Consider the following 13,424-nt stretch of genomic DNA (forward strand, 5'->3'; position numbering starts at 1 on the left):
ACATTTATGAGTCCGACGCAAAATGCCAAAACGAAACTAATAATCCTTCGGGATTCAAATCCCTTTGGACTAAAAAAAAAAAAAAAAAAAAAAAAAAAATCTGAAATTTTTCAGATTTTAACTTACGTCCAAAGGGGCGTTTTTTAACATTTTGTGTGTTACGTTTCTTTATTAAATATCATGTTCCTCGCACTTAAACCATAAGATCCAGTTCAACAGCAATATCGCAAAATAATTTTAAAACGAGCATATCTTTAGAATTTCCGATACAGAGACTCACGCGCTGGAGATAAAAATGTTTTTTCTGCACAACGTTGCCGTTGCTCGCTTTGAAATCCTTGAGCTTTTTAATCAAAAATTCGTCAAAGTTTTAAAAAATAGGAAATCGATCATAAACCAAATTTCAAATTTGGTCTTCCACATGCTCATATTCGTTGGAGGATTACGTTATTCAAAATTCGATGACTCTATGTACCGTTGTTTTATCACAATACGAGAAATATACATACATTTATGCAGATTTTTCATTATTTAATTTCTTCAAATATAATGCAGGACTCTAGACTTTTGTGGCAACACTTTGAAAAGTGAACCGACATTTATGAGTCCGACGCAAAATGCCAAAACGAAACTAATAGTCCTTCGGGATTCAAATCCCTTTGGACTAAAAAAAAAAAAAAATTGAAATTTTTCAGATTTTAACTTACGTCCAAAGGGGCGTTTTTTAACATTTTGTGTGTTACGTTTCTTTATTAAATATCATGTTCCTCGCACTTAAACCATAAGATCCAGTTCAACAGCAATATCGCAAAATAATTTTAAAACGAGCATATCTTTAGAATTTCCGATACAGAGACTCACGCGCTGGAGATAAAAATGTTTTTTCTGCACAACGTTGCCATTGCTCGCTTTGAAATCCTTGAGCTTTTTAATCAAAAATTCGTCAAAGTTTTAAAAAATAGGAAATCGATCATAAAACAAATTTCAAATTTGGTCTTCCACATGCTCATATTCGTTGGAGGATTACGTTATTCAAAATTCGATGACTCTATGTACCGTTATTTTATGACAATGCGAGAAATATACATACATTTACGCAGATTTTCATTATTTAATTTCTTCAAATATAATGCAGGACTCTAACATTTTATGGCAACAGTTTGAAAAGTGAACCGACATTTATGAGTCCGACGCAAAATGCCAAAACGAAACTAATAATCCTTCGGGATTCAAATCCCTTTGGACTAAAAAAAAAAAAAAAATTTGAAATGTTTCAGATTTTAAATTACGTCCAAAGGGGCGTTTTTTAAACATTTTGTGTGTTACCTTTCTTTATTAAATATCATGTGCCTCGCACTTAAACCATAAGATCCAGTGCAACAGCAATATCGCAAAATAATTTTAAAACCAGCATATCTTTAGAATTTCCGATACAGAGACTCACGCGCTGGAGATAAAAATGTTTTTTCTGCACAACGTTGCCATTGCTCGCTTTGAAATCCTTGAGCTTTTTAATCAAAAATTCGTCAAAGTATTAAAAAATAGGAAATCGATCATAAAACAAATTTCAAATTTCAAATTTGGTCTTCCACATGCTCATATTCGTTGGAGGATTACGTTATTCAAAGTTCGATGACTCTATGTACCGTTATTTTATGACATTGCGAGAAATATACATACATTTACGCAGATTTTCATTGTTTAATTTCTTCAAATATAATGCAGGACTCTAACATTTTATGGCAACAGTTTGAAAAGTGAACCGACATTTCTGAGTCCGACGCAAAATGCCAAAACGAAACTAATAATCATTCGGGATTCAAATCCCTTTGGACTAAAAAAAAAAAAAAAAAAAAAAAAAAAAATCTGAAATTTTTCAGATTTTAACTTACGTCCAAAGGGGCGTTTTTTAACATTTTGTGTGTTACGTTTCTTTATTAAATATCATGTTCCTCGCACTTAAACCATAAGATCCAGTTCAACAGCAATATCGCAAAATAATTTTAAAACGAGCATATCTTTAGAATTTCCGATACAGAGACTCACGCGCTGGAGATAAAAATGTTTTTTCTGCACAACGTTGCCGTTGCTCGCTTTGAAATCCTTGAGCTTTTTAATCAAAAATTCGTCAAAGTTTTAAAAAATAGGAAATCGATCATAAAACAAATTTCAAATTTGGTCTTCCACATGCTCATATTCGTTGGAGGATTACGTTATTCAAAATTCGATGACTCTATGTACCGTTGTTTTATCACAATACGAGAAATATACATACATTTATGCAGATTTTTAATTATTTAATTTCTTCAAATATAATGCAGGACTCTAGACTTTTGTGGCAACACTTTGAAAAGTGAACCGACATTTATGAGTCCGACGCAAAATGCCAAAACGAAACTAATAGTCCTTCGGGATTCAAATCCCTTTGGACTAAAAAAAAAAAAAAAATTGAAATTTTTCAGATTTTAACTTACGTCCAAAGGGGCGTTTTTTAACATTTTGTGTGTTACGTTTCTTTATCAAATATCATGTTCCTCGCACTTAAACCATAAGATCCAGTTCAACAGCAATATCGCAAAATAATTTTAAAACGAGCATATCTTTAGAATTTCCGATACAGAGACTCACGCGCTGGAGATAAAAATGTTTTTTCTGCACAACGTTTCCATTGCTCGCTTTGAAATCCTTGAGCTTTTTAATCAAAAATTCGTCAAAATTTTAAAAAATAGGAAATCGATCATAAAACAAATTTCAAATTTGGTCTTCCACATGCTCATATTCGTTGGAGGATTACGTTATTCAAAATTCGATGACTCTATGTACCGTTATTTTATGACAATGCGAGAAATATACATACATTTACGCAGATTTTCATTATTTAATTTCTTCAAATATAATGCAGGACTCTAACATTTTATGGCAACAGTTTGAAAAGTGAACCGACATTTATGAGTCCGACGCAAAATGCCAAAACGAAACTAATAATCCTTCGGGATTCAAATCCCTTTGGACTAAAAAAAAAAAAAAAATTTGAAATGTTTCAGATTTTAAATTACGTCCAAAGGGGCGTTTTTTAAACATTTTGTGTGTTACCTTTCTTTATTAAATATCATGTGCCTCGCACTTAAACCATAAGATCCAGTGCAACAGCAATATCGCAAAATAATTTTAAAACCAGCATATCTTTAGAATTTCCGATACAGAGACTCACGCGCTGGAGATAAAAATGTTTTTTCTGCACAACGTTGCCATTGCTCGCTTTGAAATCCTTGAGCTTTTTAATCAAAAATTCGTCAAAGTATTAAAAAATAGGAAATCGATCATAAAACAAATTTCAAATTTCAAATTTGGTCTTCCACATGCTCATATTCGTTGGAGGATTACGTTATTCAAAGTTCGATGACTCTATGTACCGTTATTTTATGACATTGCGAGAAATATACATACATTTACGCAGATTTTCATTGTTTAATTTCTTCAAATATAATGCAGGACTCTAACATTTTATGGCAACAGTTTGAAAAGTGAACCGACATTTCTGAGTCCGACGCAAAATGCCAAAACGAAACTAATAATCATTCGGGATTCAAATCCCTTTGGACTAAAAAAAAAAAAAAAAAAAAAAAAAAATCTGAAATTTTTCAGATTTTAACTTACGTCCAAAGGGGCGTTTTTTAACATTTTGTGTGTTACGTTTCTTTATTAAATATCATGTTCCTCGCACTTAAACCATAAGATCCAGTTCAACAGCAATATCGCAAAATAATTTTAAAACGAGCATATCTTTAGAATTTCCGATACAGAGACTCACGCGCTGGAGATAAAAATGTTTTTTCTGCACAACGTTGCCGTTGCTCGCTTTGAAATCCTTGAGCTTTTTAATCAAAAATTCGTCAAAGTTTTAAAAAATAGGAAATCGATCATAAAACAAATTTCAAATTTGGTCTTCCACATGCTCATATTCGTTGGAGGATTACGTTATTCAAAATTCGATGACTCTATGTACCGTTGTTTTATCACAATACGAGAAATATACATACATTTATGCAGATTTTTCATTATTTAATTTCTTCAAATATAATGCAGGACTCTAGACTTTTGTGGCAACACTTTGAAAAGTGAACCGACATTTATGAGTCCGACGCAAAATGCCAAAACGAAACTAATAGTCCTTCGGGATTCAAATCCCTTTGGACTAAAAAAAAAAAAAAATTGAAATTTTTCAGATTTTAACTTACGTGCAAAGGGGCGTTTTTTAACATTTTGTGTGTTACGTTTCTTTATCAAATATCATGTTCCTCGCACTTAAACCATAAGATCCAGTTCAACAGCAATATCGCAAAATAATTTTAAAACGAGCATATCTTTAGAATTTCCGATACAGAGACTCACGCGCTGGAGATAAAAATGTTTTTTCTGCACAACGTTGCCATTGCTCGCTTTGAAATCCTTGAGCTTTTTAATCAAAAATTCGTCAAAGTTTTAAAAAATAGGAAATCGATCATAAAACAAATTTCAAATTTGGTCTTCCACATGCTCATATTCGTTGGAGGATTACGTTATTCAAAATTCGATGACTCTATGTACCGTTATATTATGACAATGCGAGAAATATACATACATTTACGCAGATTTTCATTATTTAATTTCTTCAAATATAATGCAGGACTCTAACATTTTATGGCAACAGTTTGAAAAGTGAACCGACATTTATGAGTCCGACGCAAAATGCCAAAACGAAACTAATAATCCTTCGGGATTCAAATCCCTTTGGACTAAAAAAAAAAAAAAATTTGAAATGTTTCAGATTTTAAATTACGTCCAAAGGGGCGTTTTTTAAACATTTTGTGTGTTACCTTTCTTTATTAAATATCATGTGCCTCGCACTTAAACCATAAGATCCAGTGCAACAGCAATATCGCAAAATAATTTTAAAACCAGCATATCTTTAGAATTTCCGATACAGAGACTCACGCGCTGGAGATAAAAATGTTTTTTCTGCACAACGTTGCCATTGCTCGCTTTGAAATCCTTGAGCTTTTTAATCAAAAATTCGTCAAAGTATTAAAAAATAGGAAATCGATCATAAAACAAATTTCAAATTTCAAATTTGGTCTTCCACATGCTCATATTCGTTGGAGGATTACGTTATTCAAAGTTCGATGACTCTATGTACCGTTATTTTATGACATTGCGAGAAATATACATACATTTACGCAGATTTTCATTGTTTAATTTCTTCAAATATAATGCAGGACTCTAACATTTTATGGCAACAGTTTGAAAAGTGAACCGATATTTCTGAGTCCAACGCAAAATGCAAAAACGAAACTAATAATCCTTCGGGATTCAAATCCCTTTAGACTAAAAAAAAAAAAAAAAAAAAAAAAAAAAAAAAAAAAAAATCTGAAATTTTTCAGATTTTAACTTACGTCCAAAGGGGCGTTTTTTAACATTTTGTGTGTTACGTTTCTTTATTAAATATCATGTTCCTCGCACTTAAACCATAAGATCCAGTTCAACAGCAATATCGCAAAATAATTTTAAAACGAGCATATCTTTAGAATTTCCGATACAGAGACTCACGCGCTGGAGATAAAAATGTTTTTTTCTGCACAACGTTGCCATTGCTCGCTTTGTAATCCTTGAGTTTGTTAATCAAAAATTCGTCAAAGTTTTAAAAAATAGGAAATCGACCATAAAACAAATTTCAAATTTCAAATTTGGTCTTCCACATGCTCATATTCGTTGGAGGATTACGTTATTCAAAATTCGATGACTCTATGTACCGTCATTTTATGACAATGCGAGAAATATACATACATTTACGCAGATTTTCATTATTTAATTTCTTCAAATATAATGCAGGACTCTAACATTTTATGGCAACAGTTTGAAAAGTGAACCGACATTTATGAGTCCGACGCAAAATGCCAAAACGAAACTAATAGTCCTTCGGGATTCAAATCCCTTTGGACTAAAAAAAAAAAAAAAAAAAAAAAAAAAAAATTCTGAAATGTTTCAGATTTTAAATTACGTCCAAAGGGGCGTTTTATTTTAACATTTTGTGTGTTACCTTTCTTTATTAAATATCATGTGCCTCGCACTTAAACCATAAGATCCAGTGCAACAGCAATATCGCAAAATAATTTTAAAACCAGCATATCTTTAGAATTTCCGATACAGAGACTCACGCGCTGGAGATAAAAATGTTTTTTTCTGCACAACGTTGCCATTGCTCGCTTTGTAATCCTTGAGTTTGTTAATCAAAAATTCGTCAAAGTTTTAAAAAATAGGAAATCGACCATAAAACAAATTTCAAATTTCAAATTTGGTCTTCCACATGCTCATATTCGTTGGAGGATTACGTTATTCAAAATTCGATGACTCTATGTACCGTTATTTTATGACAATGCGAGAAATATACATACATTTACGCAGATTTTCATTATTTAATTTCTTCAAATATAATGCAGGACTCTAACATTTTATGGCAACAGTTTGAAAAGTGAACCGACATTTATGAGTCCGACGCAAAATGCCAAAACGAAACTAATAATCCTTCGGGATTCAAATCCCTTTGGACTAAAAAAAAAAAAAATCTGAAATGTTTCAGATTTTAAATTACATCCAAAGGGGCGTTATTTAACATTTTGTGTGTTACCTTTCTTTATTAAATATCATGTTCCTCGCACTTAAGCCATAAGATACAGTGCAACAGCAATATCGCAAAATAGTTTTAAAACGAGCATATCTTTAGAATTTCCGATACAGAGACTCACGCGCTGGAGATAAAAATGTTTTTCTGCACAACGTTGCCATTGCTCGCTTTGAAATCCTTGAGCTTGTTAATCAAAAATTCGTCAAAGTTTTAAAAAATAGGAAATCGATCATAAAAAAAATTTCAAATTTGGTCTTCCACATGCTCATATTTGTTGGAGGATTACGTTATTCAAAATTCGATGACTCTATGTACCGTTATTTTATGACAATGGGAGAAATATACATACATTTACGCAGATTTTCATTATTTATTTTCTTCAAATATAATGCAGGAATCTAACATTTTATGGCAACAGTTTGAAAAGTGAACCGACATTTATCCGTCCGACGCAAAATGCCAAAACGAAACTAATAGTCGTTCGGGATTCAAATCCCTTTGGACTAAAAAAAAAAAAAAAAAAAATCGGAAATGTTTCAGATTTTAAATTACGTCCAAAGGGGCGTTTTTCTTAACATTTTGTGTGTTACCTTTCTTTATTAAATATCATGTTCCTCGCACTTAAACCATAAGATCCAATGCTACAGCAATATCGCAAAATAATTTTAAAAACGAGCATATCTTTAGAATTTCCGATACAGAGACTCACGCGCTGGAGATAAAAATGTTTTTTCTGCACAACGTTGCCATTGCTCGCTTTGAAATCCTTAAGTTTGTTAATTAAAAATTCGTCAAAGTTTTAAAAAATAGGAAATCGATCATAAAACAAATTTCAAATTTCAAATTTGGTCTTCCACATGCTCATATTCGTTGGAGGATTACGTTATTCAAAGTTCGATGACTCTATGTACCGTTATTTTATGACATTGCGAGAAATATACATACATTTACGCAGATTTTCATTGTTTAATTTCTTCAAATATAATGCAGGACTCTAAAATTTTATGGCAACAGTTTGAAAAGTGAACCGACATTTATCCGTCCGACGCAAAATGCCAAAACGAAACTAATAGTCCTTCGGGATTCAAATCCCTTTGGACTAAAAAAAAAAAAAAAAATCTGAAATTTTTCAGATTTTAACTTACGTCCAAAGGGGCGTTTTTTAACATTTTGTGTGTTACGTTTCTTTATTAAATATCATGTTCCTCGCACTTAAACCATAAGATCCAGTTCAACAGCAATATCGCAAAATAATTTTAAAACGAGCATATCTTTAGAATTTCCGATACAGAGACTCACGCGCTGGAGATAAAAATGTTTTTTCTGCACAACGTTGCCATTGCTCGCTTTGAAATCCTTGAGCTTTTTAATCAAAAATTCGTCAAAGTTTTAAAAAATAGGAAATCGATCATAAAACAAATTTCAAATTTGGTCTTCCACATGCTCATATTCGTTGGAGGATTACGTTATTCAAAATTCGATGACTCTATGTACCGTTGTTTTATCACAATACGAGAAATATACATACATTTATGCAGATTTTTCATTGTTTAATTTCTTCAAATATAATGCAGGATTCTAACATTTTGTGGCAACAGTTTGAAAAGTGAACCGACATTTCTGAGTCCGACGCAAAATGCAAAAATGAAACTAATAATCCTTCGGGATTCAAATCCCTTTAGACTAAAAAAAAAAAAAAAAAAAAAAAAAAAAAAAAAAAAAAAAAATCTGAAATTTTTCAGATTTTAACTTACGTCCAAAGGGGCGTTTTTTAACATTTTGTGTGTTACGTTTCTTTATTAAATATCATGTTCTTCGCACTTAAACCATAAGATCCAGTTCAACAGCAATATCGCAAAATAATTTTAAAACGAGCATATCTTTAGAATTTCCGATACAGAGACTCACGCGCTGGAGATAAAAATGGTTTTTCTGCGCAACGTTGCCATTGCTCGCTTTGAAATCTTTGAGTTTGTTAATCAAAAATTCGTCAAAGTTTTAAAAAATAGGAAATCGATCATAAAACAAATTTCAAATTTCAAATTTGGTCTTCCACATGCTCATATTCGTTGGAGGATTACGTTATTCAAAATTCGATGACTCTATGTACCGTTATTTTATGACAATGCGAGAAATATACATACATTTACGCAGATTTTCATTATTTAATTTCTTCAAATATAATGCAGGAATCTAACATTTTATGGCAACAGTTTGAAAAGTGAACCGACATTTATGAGTCCGACGCAAAACGCCAAAACGAAACTAATAGTCCTTCGGGATTCAAATCCCTTTGGACTAAAAAAAAAGAAAAATCTGAAATGTTTCAGATTTTAAATTACGTCCAAAGGGGCGTTTTTTTAACATTTTGTGTGTTACCTTTCTTTATTAAATATCATTTTCCTCGCACTTAAACCATAAGATCCAGTGCAACAGCAATATCGCAAAATAGTTTTAAAACGAGCATATCTTTAGAATTTCCGATACAGAGACTCACGCGTTGGAGATAAAAATGTTTTTCTGCACAACGTTGCCATTGCTCGCTTTGAAATCTTTGAGTTTGTTAATCAAAAATTCGTCAAAGTTTTAAAAAATAGGAAATCGATCATAAAACAAATTTCAAATTTCAAATTTGGTCTTCCACATGCTCATATTCGTTGGAGGATTACGTTATTCAAAATTCGATTACTCTATGTACCGTTATTTTATGACAATGCGAGAAATATACATACATTTACGCAGATTTTCATTATTTAATTTCTTCAAATATAATGCAGGACTCTAACATTTTATGGCAACAGTTTAAAAAGTGAACCGACATTTATGAGTCCGACGCAAAATGCCAAAACGAAACTAATAATCCTTCGGGATTCAAATCCCTTTGGACTAAAAAAAAAAAAATTTGAAATGTTTCAGATTTTAAATTACGTCCAAAGGGGCGTTTTTTTAACATTTTGTGTGTTACCTTTCTTTATTAAATATCATGTGCCTCGCACTTAAACCATAAGATCCAGTGCAACAGCAATATCGCAAAATAATTTTAAAACCAGCATATCTTTAGAATTTCCGATACAGAGACTCACGCGCTGGAGATAAAAATGTTTTTTTCTGCACAACGTTGCCGTTGCTCGCTTTGTAATCCTTGAGTTTGTTAATCAAAAATTCGTCAAAGTTTTAAAAAATAGGAAATCGACCATAAAACAAATTTCAAATTTCAAATTTGGTCTTCCACATGCTCATATTCGTTGGAGGATTACGTTATTCAAAATTCGATGACTCTATGTACCGTTATTTTATGACAATGGGAGAAATATACATACATTTACGCAGATTTTCATTATTTATTTTCTTCAAATATAATGCAGGAATCTAACATTTTATGGCAACAGTTTGAAAAGTGAACCGACATTTATCCGTCCGACGCAAAATGCGAAAACGAAACTAATAGTCCTTCGGGATTCAAATCTCTTTGGACTAAAAAAAAAAAAAAATCTGAAATGTTTCAGATTTAAAATTACGTCCAAAGGGGCGTTTTTTTAACATTTTGTATGTTACTTTCTTTATTAAATATCATGTTCCTCGCACTTAAAACATAAGATTCAGTGCAACAGCAATATTGCAAAATAGTTTTAAAACGAGCATATCTTTAGAATTTCCGATACAGAGACTCACGCGCTGGAGATAAAAATGTTTTTTCTGCACAACGTTGCCATTGCTCGCTTTGAAATCCTTGAGCTTTTTAATCAAAAATTCGTCAAAGTTTTAAAAAATAGGAAATCGATCATAAAACAAATTTCAAATTTGGTCTTCCACATGCTCATATTCGTTGGAGGATTACGTTATTCAAAATTCGATGACTCTATGTACCGTTGTTTTATCACAATACGAGAAATATACATACATTTATGCAGATTTTTCATTATTTAATTTCTTCAAATATAATGCAGGACTCTAACATTTTGTGGCAACAGTTTGAAAAGTGAACCGACATTTATGAGTCCGACGCAAAACGCCAAAACGAAACTAATAGTCCTTCGGGATTCAAATCCCTTTGGACTAAAAAAAAAGAAAAATCTGAAATGTTTCAGATTTTAAATTACGTCCAAAGGGGCGTTTTTTTAACATTTTGTGTGTTACCTTTCTTTATTAAATATCATTTTCCTCGCACTTAAACCATAAGATCCAGTGCAACAGCAATATCGCAAAATAGTTTTAAAACGAGCATATCTTTAGAATTTCCGATACAGAGACTCACGCGTTGGAGATAAAAATGTTTTTCTGCACAACGTTGCCATTGCTCGCTTTGAAATCTTTGAGTTTGTTAATCAAAAATTCGTCAAAGTTTTAAAAAATAGGAAATCGATCATAAAACAAATTTCAAATTTCAAATTTGGTCTTCCACATGCTCATATTCGTTGGAGGATTACGTTATTCAAAATTCGATGACTCTATGTACCGTTATTTTATGACAATGCGAGAAATATACATACATTTACGCAGATTTTCATTATTTAATTTCTTCAAATATAATGCAGGACTCTAACATTTTATGGCAACAGTTTGAAAAGTGAACCGACATTTATGAGTCCGACGCAAAATGCCAAAACGAAACTAATAATCCTTCGGGATTCAAATCCCTTTGGACTAAAAAAAAAAAAAAAAAAAAAAAAAAATCTGAAATTTTTCAGATTTTAACTTACGTCCAAAGGGGCGTTTTTTAACATTTTGTGTGTTACGTTTCTTTATTAAATATCATGTTCCTCGCACTTAAACCATAAGATCCAGTTCAACAGCAATATCGCAAAATAATTTTAAAACGAGCATATCTTTAGAATTTCCGATACAGAGACTCACGCGCTGGAGATAAAAATGTTTTTTCTGCACAACGTTGCCGTTGCTCGCTTTGAAATCCTTGAGCTTTTTAATCAAAAATTCGTCAAAGTTTTAAAAAATAGGAAATCGATCATAAAACAAATTTCAAATTTGGTCTTCCACATGCTCATATTCGTTGGAGGATTACGTTATTCAAAATTCGATGACTCTATGTACCGTTGTTTTATCACAATACGAGAAATATACATACATTTATGCAGATTTTTCATTATTTAATTTCTTCAAATATAATGCAGGACTCTAGACTTTTGTGGCAACACTTTGAAAAGTGAACCGACATTTATGAGTCCGACGCAAAATGCCAAAACGAAACTAATAGTCCTTCGGGATTCAAATCCCTTTGGACTAAAAAAAAAAAAAAATTGAAATTTTTCAGATTTTAACTTACGTCCAAAGGGGCGTTTTTTAACATTTTGTGTGTTACGTTTCTTTATTAAATATCATGTTCCTCGCACTTAAACCATAAGATCCAGTTCAACAGCAATATCGCAAAATAATTTTAAAACGAGCATATCTTTAGAATTTCCGATACAGAGACTCACGCGCTGGAGATAAAAATGTTTTTTCTGCACAACGTTGCCATTGCTCGCTTTGAAATCCTTAAGTTTGTTAATTAAAAATTCGTCAAAGTTTTAAAAAATAGGAAATCGATCATAAAACAAATTTCAAATTTCAAATTTGGTCTTCCACATGCTCATATTCGTTGGAGGATTACGTTATTCAAAGTTCGATGACTCTATGTACCGTTATTTTATGACATTGCGAGAAATATACATACATTTACGCAGATTTTCATTGTTTAATTTCTTCAAATATAATGCAGGACTCTAACATTTTATGGCAACAGTTTGAAAAGTGAACCGACATTTATCCGTCCGACGCAAAATGCCAAAACGAAACTAATAGTCCTTCGGGATTCAAATCCCTTTGGACTAAAAAAAAAAAAAAAAAAAAAAATCTGAAATTTTTCAGATTTTAACTTACGTCCAAAGGGGCGTTTTTTAACATTTTGTGTGTTACGTTTCTTTATTAAATATCATGTTCCTCGCACTTAAACCATAAGATCCAGTTCAACAGCAATATCGCAAAATAATTTTAAAACGAGCATATCTTTAGAATTTCCGATACAGAGACTCACGCGCTGGAGATAAAAATGTTTTTTCTGCACAACGTTGCCATTGCTCGCTTTGAAATCCTTGAGCTTTTTAATCAAAAATTCGTCAAAGTTTTAAAAAATAGGAAATCGATCATAAAACAAATTTCAAATTTGGTCTTCCACATGCTCATATTCGTTGGAGGATTACGTTATTCAAAATTCGATGATTCTATGTACCGTTGTTTTATCACAATACGAGAAATATACATACATTTATGCAGATTTTTCATTGTTTAATTTCTTCAAATATAATGCAGGACTCTAACATTTTATGGCAACAGTTTGAAAAGTGAACCGACATTTCTGAGTCCGACGCAAAATGCGAAAACGAAACTAATAGTCCTTCGGGATTCAAATCTCTTTGGACTAAAAAAAAAAAAAAAAATCTGAAATGTTTCAGATTTAAAATTACGTCCAAAGGGGCGTTTTTTTAACATTTTGTATGTTACTTTCTTTATTAAATATCATGTTCCTCGCACTTAAAACTTAAGATTCAGTGCAACAGCAATATTGCAAAATAGTTTTAAAACGAGCATATCTTTAGAATTTCCGATACAGAGACTCACGCGCTGGAGATAAAAATGTTTTTTCTGCACAACGTTGCCATTGCTCGCTTTGAAATCCTTGAGCTTTTTAATCAAAAATTCGTCAAAGTTTTAAAAAATAGGAAATCGATCATAAAACAAATTTCAAATTTGGTCTTCCACATGCTCA

This window comes from Stegodyphus dumicola, chromosome 11 (genome assembly GCF_044657685.1).
Source record: "Stegodyphus dumicola isolate Sdum_Otavi_A_Nest chromosome 11, ASM4465768v1".
Lineage (NCBI taxonomy): Eukaryota > Metazoa > Arthropoda > Arachnida > Araneae > Eresidae > Stegodyphus > Stegodyphus dumicola.